The sequence below is a fragment of the Magnolia sinica genome, chromosome 3, assembly GCF_029962835.1.
Source record: "Magnolia sinica isolate HGM2019 chromosome 3, MsV1, whole genome shotgun sequence".
Taxonomy (NCBI): Eukaryota; Viridiplantae; Streptophyta; class Magnoliopsida; order Magnoliales; family Magnoliaceae; genus Magnolia; species Magnolia sinica.
Genome location: NC_080575.1, coordinates 61,073,390 through 61,083,480, shown reverse-complemented (window position 1 = coordinate 61,083,480; position 10,091 = coordinate 61,073,390). Strand labels below are relative to the sequence as shown.

At 37.6% G+C, this 10,091-nt stretch overlaps 1 protein-coding gene across 9 annotated transcripts in view; it reads right to left on the bottom strand.

The window, feature by feature from the left end:
- Nucleotides 1–2,324: 2,324 nt before the first annotated feature.
- LOC131239955 (BTB/POZ domain-containing protein At5g60050) overlaps nt 2,325–10,091 on the bottom strand; it is a 30,033-nt gene continuing 22,266 nt past the window's right edge. For 5 of the 9 annotated variants that reach the window (XR_009168528.1, XR_009168527.1, XR_009168531.1 and 2 more), the window contains one exon: nt 2,325–3,152. The gene's annotated coding sequence lies outside the window, so the exon portion shown is untranslated. Of the gene's footprint in view, nt 3,153–7,131; nt 9,402–10,091 lie in introns of those variants that run through there. The other 4 variants (XR_009168524.1, XR_009168525.1, XM_058237917.1 and 1 more) reach the window with 4 other exon arrangements.

Genomic DNA, 10,091 nt, shown 5'->3' with positions numbered 1-10,091 from the left:
ACGATTTTAACCAACCGATTGGTATTAAGAGAGTAGACGGTCCGTATTGAGTACACTAGAAAAGGTCTAAGCATTGATGGGCACTGTCCATGATGTCGGTACTGATAGCCGCATCCTCACAAATCACTCTGATTAGATGATCCATCCTAACAATCAGACCAGTGGTTTGGGATATGGATGGTCCATATTGAGTATACTAGATGTAATCACTAATGTGGACCGTCCACTACTGAGGGACCACCACGAATTTTCCATACACATTGGACAATCTATCATCGATCTAGACAGTGGTTAAAGAAGGAGACGTAGATCATATAATCTCAAGCCTCGAAAATTTGCCATTTTGTTACGACTGTGTCAGCATTTTACAAGCTATAGGTTGGATGGTTAGCACCTTATAACCAAAGTTTTCTAGAATCACAAGCAAGCAATCCATGATTTGATTAGATGTTTCCAATGATGAGTGGACTTATTTTCTTCCCTCAATCTTGACCATCCATTTTCCATGCTGTTGATTGAAAGGTTAGGATCATGTAAGTGATTTTGACTTTTTGCATCTTGATCACCGACAATGGTATGAAATGATTTAGCTGCCCGGAATGATGATGGGTTCCTATGGGTGGTGTTAACATATGGTGAAGTAGGGGATGTTAGCATTCCCCATGCATGCTTGTTCTTTGGCCAATGGAGCAGATAGGGGTGCAGAGTCGGGGTTGACCGAAATGGCCATCGGACTGGGTCTACTGAAATTGTGTCCGATGGTTCAGGTCTCTGTCAAAATTGCTGCTCTGGTTATCAAGTAGATTGGGCATAAAATCTCTTAAAATTGGTCCCTAACTTTTAAATGGTTAGATTGAATTGAAACTTGATTTATTGAATAAATGTAACTCAGGCAATTGACTAAACTCTGAAAATTAATTAATTAATTTATTATTATTTTTAAAAAAATATATCTAAAGAAAATATGCAATTGGATGCTTAATAGAAATTCATTCTGAATATGGAATTAGAAATCGGAACAAACACGACTTACACCGGATTGAACCAAACTCATAGATAAACAACACTGATGTGCAACCTCCTAGCCTACACCAGACCAAACCTAGCTCATTTGGAGTTGGACCCAACCCATCTACCGAAACATCAGGATTTTATTTTATTTTTTCTTTCTAAGGTACAATGAAAAACTATCTTATTACCAGCCAAGGACAGACACCCAAAAAATATAAAGAAAGAGGAGGAAACCCCTCAATACAGAAAAGAAAAGATGATTAAAAAAAAAAAAAAAGGAAAGAAATGAAAAATGCCTACACTTTGCCAAGGATATTTCAATCTGCTTTTATTCCTGGGAGAGATCTCAAATAATATCTTCTCGGTCATGATCTTATTCATGGGACTCATCTCGATTCTAGGCCTGCTAGGATGTGTATTAAGGTTGACCCTTATAAGGCCTCTGATAGTGTTAGTTGAGAGCTTCTTTTTAAATCTCTTGAAGTAATGAATTTTCCTAATTAATGAATAAAGTGAATTAAGGCCTCCGTTTCATATCCTTCTCTTTATTTTTAGTTAATGGAGAAGTTTATGATTTCTTTAAAAGCAATAGGGGTTTTCATCAAGGAGATCCTTTGTCTCCATTTCTATTCTCTATTGTTATGGAAATGTTTTCTGCTATACTTTTTAAATAGCGTAACAATGGTTTTATTAGATCTTCCCTTTCTAAAGTAGGGATGACCATTTCCCATCTTCTCTTTGCTGATGATTTAATGATATTTTTCTAAAGCACCGGGTTATTGGCTGAAATCTAGATTCAATAAATAAATGGGTCGAGTCTTGAGCTCACTCCAACTAACCCAACCTGGCCCATCTACACCCTTAATTCATGCCATCTCAGTATCAGCTTGATCATTATGAAAGAATGCATCAGGACTTCAAACTTTAATTTTCAATGGTTGAGTCATCAGTGAGGATTCTTCCGTTTGGGCATCCATAAGAGATCCAATCCATTAATGCCTTTGAGCCTAACTTTTCACTGATAATGGTTAAATCCCATCGTGGTGGAGGATATAAAGTACTATACATGGACATTTAAAAAAGAACAAATGGACACTTAAGAAAGGACTGATCTATGGTCTACATTTGGTGGGGAAAGTCCTCCAATCATGCAACCATAATGGTCCAACCAGTCGCAAATATAAGTAATTGTTGTCGCCAATCATTAGTCTCACAAGGAAACAAAAAAGTACCTGTTGCTGGAGCCCATTGATGAAAAAAAAAAGTAAGCTGCATGTTACATGGTCCACGGATTTTATTAAATTTTTTAAAAAAAGGAGACTAGATTGCAGGCCTTCCGTGGGTTTCATCCTAAGCATGCTGCTAGAGCCAATTGACTTTTTTTTTTTGTTAGCCTGTTAGTACACCCACTGTCAGTTCACACATCACTGTTAGCCACCCCCACAAGGGAATCGATACCAAGATAGAGCCAATTGACTGAAAACACAACATACTAAATTCTTCGTTAGTGTGCCAAAATGGGTACTGAACTGAAGACTAGGGCAAGTCATCCGATGCATCACCACCCTTGAGTATGAAGTGTATTAAGTGTTAGGTAATGTTACCTTGGGTGTTGGGACTCTGTCACTTGATGGCCTTTGAAGACAGGGAAGATCTGGCGGGGAAGAATTGAGAAGTGAAAAGGGATGGGTGGTGAAAAAAAGGTAGAAGTAGAGGAGAGTGAAACAGTTCCTCTTTTTCCATCTCTTCAAATCAAATTCTCAGTCACAACTCTTCAATCCATCACATAAATATTGAACAACTTAGACTTGATATTTCCACCATCAACACTCCCAACTACAAGAATCTTGCAAGCAGATCACCGGTGGATGAAGTACGGAAAAAAGTTAAAAGACTTCCACCCACTGTGGATGAGCTCATAATGCCTTTATCTCAACTTGCAATTGCTTGGTGTACATCAAATCCAGATGTCTCATTAGTCATTACTGGTGCTACAAACGAGAACCAGGTTCAGGAGAACACGAAGGCCAATGATGTCATTCCTTTGCTGATGCCTCAGGTGCTAGAGAAGATTGAGGTGATCATCCAACGCAAGCCCAAGGGTGCTGAATTGTACATGTAAGTCTGACGTTCTGCTTCCCCTTCATGTGATGGGTGAATTATCAAACCATAAAATAATAATAATAATAATAAATTAATTAATTAATTTAAAAAATTTAAAAAAAACAAAACAAAACAAAACAAAACAAAGAAAGAAAAAACGGGAAGATGTTAGACTTTCAGACTAGTGGTTGCTGTTGATGTTTGTCTGGAAAATGCAGTTATTCATTCGACATTTTTTTTGTGGTTTTTCTATTTGAGAGTAGATGGATATGGTAAAAACTGGATTGTATGTTTTATGATTTGACAGTGGTTTTTTCCCCACTCCACTAGGTAATGTAATAGGGGGTCGAACCTGAAGTCAAATGAGATTTTATATTATCTAATAAGTGCGTGATAGATATGAATTTCCTGTACCCTGTGCCCTTGCACCCTTGTATTTGTACAGCTGTTTGTTAAGCCAATTCATGAAACCACCAATTTCAGATTTCAGTCCTATAGTCTTTTAGTCTAGAATCAATTTCATCCACTTTGGTAAATAACGGCAAGCTGAAATAAGCTAATGGTGGAAATTATCTTAATTGCCATAAAATTAGGGAAAGCTACAAGTCCTCTTCAAAATTTTGAAAAAATGTCGCAATCATCATCCTTCTAAAAAAAATAAAAATTCCAACCAAGCTGGAAATTAGAGGCTGAGTTTGCTGTTTGTAATGAACAGAGAACTTCCCTGTTTGGTACTAACCTGTACATGTGAAGCCCATGGTAGATTGATCAGATGGCCCCATCCTGGATGAACCATGCCCGAAAAATCTCTTCATTTGGTTGACTAACCTTTCCATTTTAGGCATGTCAAAACACATTTAAAAAGAAATGCACTAACAGTCTACATTCAATGGAGAAAAAGATTTGGTAGTTAGGATCTTCCAATTTGGGAGATTTTTTTTTCATGTTTCATCCATGATGGCGGGCATCAGATCACGTTTTAGGGATGTCAAAACACGTTTAAAAAGAAATGCACTAACAGTCTACATTCAATGGAGAAAAAGATTTGGTAGTTAGGATCTTCCAATTTGGGAGATTTTTTTTTTTTTCATGTTTCATCCATGATGGCAGGCATCAGATCAATGGCATGGATGAACTAGTGATGAGCCCCAAATTTACAGATTAGGAACCAAACAGGAAAGTTCCATGTTGATAAAAAACAGGGAACTCGGCATCTAAAATGATATTTAAAATCCCACCAAAGTATAATTATATTAGTAAATAAAAATTTACTAAAATACCTTTAAAATAGTAAGGCCCTGTTTGGTAGAAACCTAAAAATGAGCTCATCTCATGTTAGTCAATTGTAATTTTGTATTAGAGATCTTGATCTCTAATGTATTAGGGATCAAGATCTCCAATACACACTTACTGTTAAAGAAATGAGATGAATTCATTTTTAGGCATCTACCAAACAGGGCCAAATATATAACCATTATATTTCAGCAATGCTCAAGTGCCCTTTGAACACTCTTTAAGTCACAATGCTCCTTGCTGCATTTAGACATTTAATTTTAAACAGTCCAATCCATTGATCTAGACTTTCATTGGATCCAACATACATTTCACATTTCATGGGCTACCATGCAAACATCGCATGACAATGTTAAACATCTTCAATAGTCTTCAATATGGACGGTAAAGATTGATTACCCAAAAGTAGGTCCAATCAATAATTTAATCTGTCTATTTGTTAGGGCCCATCGTGGATCAGTTATGATTTTAAGGAATCACTTTTGTCAGGCAATCATAGTCATCACATCCATCACTTGGAACAAGGATGGCAGAAAAAGAAGGCCAATTCAAAGATGAATCGGATCATCCAATCAGTGTGATGGCTGTAGGATTACCCTTGAATTCTGTTTTGGATTCAATGGACAGTTCAAATCAATTGGTTAAACTGCCCAAGTGGTCTGAAGCAACTATTAACTTACAGGGCTCTAAGAGAACTAGAGCATCTCTCATCTTATCCTTTTTCCTATAGCACTCATTCCCAATGTTTAACATTTGTCGACTCTCCTACATTAGAGAAAACCAGGTATGTTAATGCATGGAGCACAAAGAGTTGTTAACACTACCTTCCACTGTTTAAAGATTATTGGCTGGAATCTATAATCATTTTAGACATTAATTTTCAAGTACACATTAGGAGTTAGGATTCTTGCCAACTAGCATTTGATGGTGAGAAATCTTTGCACACTTTGCCGGAAGCCTTCATCACCATCATCTTAGGCCATGTTTGGTTGCTGCTTAAACATTGGTTTATCTCATTTTTGTTAACCATAATTACGAAGCCTTATCCCAACAAACTGTGGTCGGCTTTGGGTGTCAGAATCTTTCCCCCTTCCTAAATTTTTAAAAATGAGACGCATATATTAATTTTCAATTTGAAACATGCGGCCAAATCTTATCCTGCAAATGTGTTGTGTGTATCGCGGATTTGAATGTATTGGTATTGTATGGGCCGATATGGCCATATCATATCCGTATTGGCACAGTACGATACGCAATACAGGTCCGTATCGGCCCGTCTTTTAAAAAAAATCATTCCACATCGGCACCGATACACCATCCGTGTGCGTATCAGTCAGATCAACATGGGCTTAAAAAGCCCCAACCAACTCTTGTTTTCGATTTTCTCCCATCTGCCTTCTCCATTCAAATTTCTTCAGGTCAAAGATTGTTTCAGCCTCATTTCCAACCAGATCTACAGCTATTTCGAAGATCAATACAAGTTTGTTTTGCATCGAATCAAAGGATCAATAACTCTTGTTTTCCACTTTTTCCCCTCTTTCTTCTCCATTCGAATTTCTTTAGGTCAAAGTTTGTTTTAGGCTCATTTACGACCAGATCTACAGCTATTTCGAAGATCAATACAAGTGTTTTTTTTGTTTTGTTTTTTGTTTTTTGTTTTTGTTTTTGTTTTTTTTTTTTTTTGCATCAAATCAAAGGATTGAAGGCCACGTGCCCAATTTGGGAAAAAAAAAAAAAAGGTAAAAAACTTTTCTTATTATTTTTATTTTTGCTGTAATCATGTTGAATCAGGGCCTTAACTCAAATCAATCAAATTATGCATAATTTGTGTTCAATTTGGGGATTGTTGCATTTTTTTTTATATGAGTAGTTTGTAGTTTTCATCTTTTTAAAAGAACTTTCTTAAAGTAAGTAATGATGTATGAAGAATGTTTTAATACAAATTTCACAAAGCATTGCTTTAAAAAAACAACTTACGAGTTACGATAGTTTCTTTTTTGTATTTTCAGGCCATTTTTTGCACTTTTTTCCCCCAAAGTTTAGGGGAGTTAATCGAATGATAGATCTTAGATAAACTTATGTTTTCTGTTTAACATAGATTTACTATTGCTGCTGGATTTTAATTTATTTTTAAGTTTTTGGGCCATTTTTTACCCTTTTTAAGGCAATTTTCAATTTTTTTTCATAACTTTGTTGGGGAAATAATGGATTTTTGTTGTTTAACAATTGATTCAAGTTCTTGAACATATATTTACATTTTATAAGCTGAAATTTTATTTTTAACGTATTTTTATCCATTTTTGGCAATTTTTAAATTTTTTATTTTGTAAAAAATCAGTGAGGAAATGAAAAATTATTGTTGTTCGAACATATATCTACCATCTATGAGCTGTAACTTTTTTCTTGATGTGTTTTCAGTTGGTTTTAGGAGAGGAAGAAAGAAAAGTGATGAAAGAAAGAGGGGAGAGAGAGAGAGAGAGAGAGAGAGAGAGAGAGCGAGCTTCCTTGTGTTTGTTAGGGTTATATCACTAGAAACAGATATACATGCTCTAAGAGAGCACACAACACTATGCACACTCACACACCTAATACATACACTAAGTACAAAATGTATGTTTACACGATGTAGCTTTCCTACACTCTCCCTAAAGTTGGGAGCATAGATGTTGATCATGCCCAACTTGTCTGTAATTTGTAGAAGAACATTCCTACTAAGAAACATGGTAATCACAATGGCCAACTATTCCCCGGAACGAACAAAGGGAGTGGCAATCTCCTTGTTAGAAACATTTTTTCAAATGAAGTGATAGTCAATCTCAATGTGCTTTGTGCGTTCATGAAACACAGGATTGCTGGCAATGTGAATGGCAGCCTCATTGTCGCGGTACAAAGGAATGGACTTGGAGGATCATAGCCAAGTTATTGAAAGAGAGTTCGAAGCCATGCAATTTCACAGGTTGCATAGGCCATTGCCCTATATTCGGCTTCAGCAGAAGAACGCGCAACAACTGCCATGTAACAAAATTGTCACCAACAAATGTGCAGTAGTCGGAGGTAGACCATCGATCATACAAACTTCCAGCACAGTCAACATCAAAGTAGCTAGAGAGGCGAAGATGACCATGCTTCTGAAACAACAATCCTTTACCAGGAGAAGACTAGAGGTATCGAAGTATTCGATACACCACTGTTAAATGTGTAGTACAGGGGGGTATGCATGAACTAGCTAACGACACCAATGGCATAAGAGAGATCCAGCTGGGTAATAGTGAGATAAATTAGACGGCCAACCAACCGAGAATACATCCCTGGATCAGAGAGAAGATTGCCATCACAAGGACAAAGTTTCATAGTAGGATTCATAGGTGTGGTGGTAGGCTTGCATCCTAGCATTTTTGTCTCTGAGATCAAATCAAGGGCATATTCCCTCTGAGAGAGCACTACTCTCGACTTTGATCGAGCAACCTCAATCCCAAGGAAGTACTGAAGAGTTCCAAGATCTTTGATCTCAAATCGAGTTTGGAGGAAGGATTTAACTGCCACCATCCTTTCAGTATCATCTTCAGACAATACGATATCATCGACATAGACAATCAGAACCATAGTCCATGCTAATCGACGACGGATAAATAGAGAATAATCAGCTTGGTTGCGAATAAAACCAAAGTCTAGAAGAGCAAGGCTAAACTTATTGAACCAGGCACGCGAAGATTGTTTGGGACCATAAATTAATTTCTTTAAGCGACACACCAAGGACGAATCATGGGAGCCATGAGGAATGGAGAATCTAGGAGGTTGATCCATATAGACCTCCTCAGCAAGATCATCATGTAAGAACACAATTTTCACATCTAGTTGAAACAGAGGCTAGGATAGATTGACAGCCAAGGAGAACATCACACAGATAGAGTTGAGTCTGGCCACCAGTGAGAATGTCATGAAGTAGTCCACATCATATGTTTGAGCAAAACCCTTTGCAACCAACCGTGCCTTGTAGCGGTCAACGGAACCATCTGGACGATACTTGGCAGTGTAAACCCATCAACATCCAACTGTCTGTTTTCCCCAAGGTAAGGAAACCAAGTCCCAGGTATGATTCTTCTCTAGTGCCTGTATTTCTTCCATCATAGCCTTAGTCCGGTCGGGGCTGCTCATGGCTTTCTTTACATTGCATGGGGTAGTGGAGAAAGATGTGGAGGCTGTAAAAGATTGGAGTGAATGCGAAAAATGCTGATATGAAACAAAATTAGTAATGGAATGGCTCGTGCATGAGTAGGAAGGCTTACGAAAGGCAATAGGAAGATCGTCATGAGATTGAGAGAGAGCCTATATCTAAACCTTCAGTCGAGGCAGACGGGATGGTAGATGGATGATCCATAAAGGCTTTAGTTCAGTTCGTCGATGATACACAAGAATAGGCTTTGAAACAAGAGGAGGAGATAAATCATCATTATCGTCATAAGGACATAAGACTGGAAGAGGTATGGAGTTGGAGTCAGGTTGTGTAATCTCCCCCTGATTAGTGAGAGGATGGCACATTGATTTCCCTTCAACAGAGAAGTATGGAATCTCTTCAAAAAAGATGACATCGGCTGACACATACCTCTTATAGGTTAGGGGATTATAACGCCTATACCCCTTTTGAGACTGAGAGTAACCTAAGAAAACTCACTTTATGGCTCATGGACTCAACTTGCCATTACTCCCATCAAGAATTTGAACAAAGCATGTACACCCAAGAACTTTAGGAGGTAACGGAAATGGTTTGTCATGTGGGTGCAGGATTTCAAATGAGAACTTGTGTGACAATATTCGAGAGGGAATGCAATTTATCAAGAAAATGACAATAAAGCATCATCCCGGAATTGTTTTGGAGGATTCATACCCAGTATAAGAGCACATGTGACTTCAAGAAGTTGATGGTTCTTCCGCCCGGCCACACCATTTTATTGAGGGGTACGAGGACACGATGTACGAGATAAGATACCATGCTCCTGTGAAAAGGACAAAAAGGTATTTGAAATGTGCTCCCCCACTATTCTCAAGGTGTAAAACTTTGATGGGGCATTGAAATTGGTTACCCAATTCGTTGCGAAAATTTTAAACATATCAAAAACTTCATGCTTGGATTTCAGAAGATAAACCCATGTCATTCGTGTGCAATCATCAATAAATATAGCAAAATATTTATGTCCAAAAAGGATGTAATAAGAATAACTCGAAAGGTGTGGGTTTCCTCTCAGATAAGCTAGCAGGGAACACATCTCTGTTATGTTTAGAGAACTCACATGTTTCACAATTTAAAGGTTTAGATATAAATATGGAGGGAAATAAAAGTTTCAACCTAGACAAGGATGGATGCCCTAAGTGGCAATGCCATCTGAAAACTCCTTGCCTAAGGACATTGCTCTAGATGCTTTCACGGGCATATCATCAAAAAAATAAATTCCTCTACTTTCATGGCCCTCACTAATCATCCGCTTCGTCTGGAGGTCCGAAAACACATAGTGAGAAGGAAAGAATGTTACTGAACAATTCAAGGATTTCGTAAAAGAGCTAATAGATAATAAATTAAGTGGGAAGCTGCATACATGTACAACTGAGGACAAGTGTATAGTAGGAGAAAGCTTGATGGAACCGGTTGCAGATACAGGAGTTTGATTTCCATTAGCAACCGTGATAGT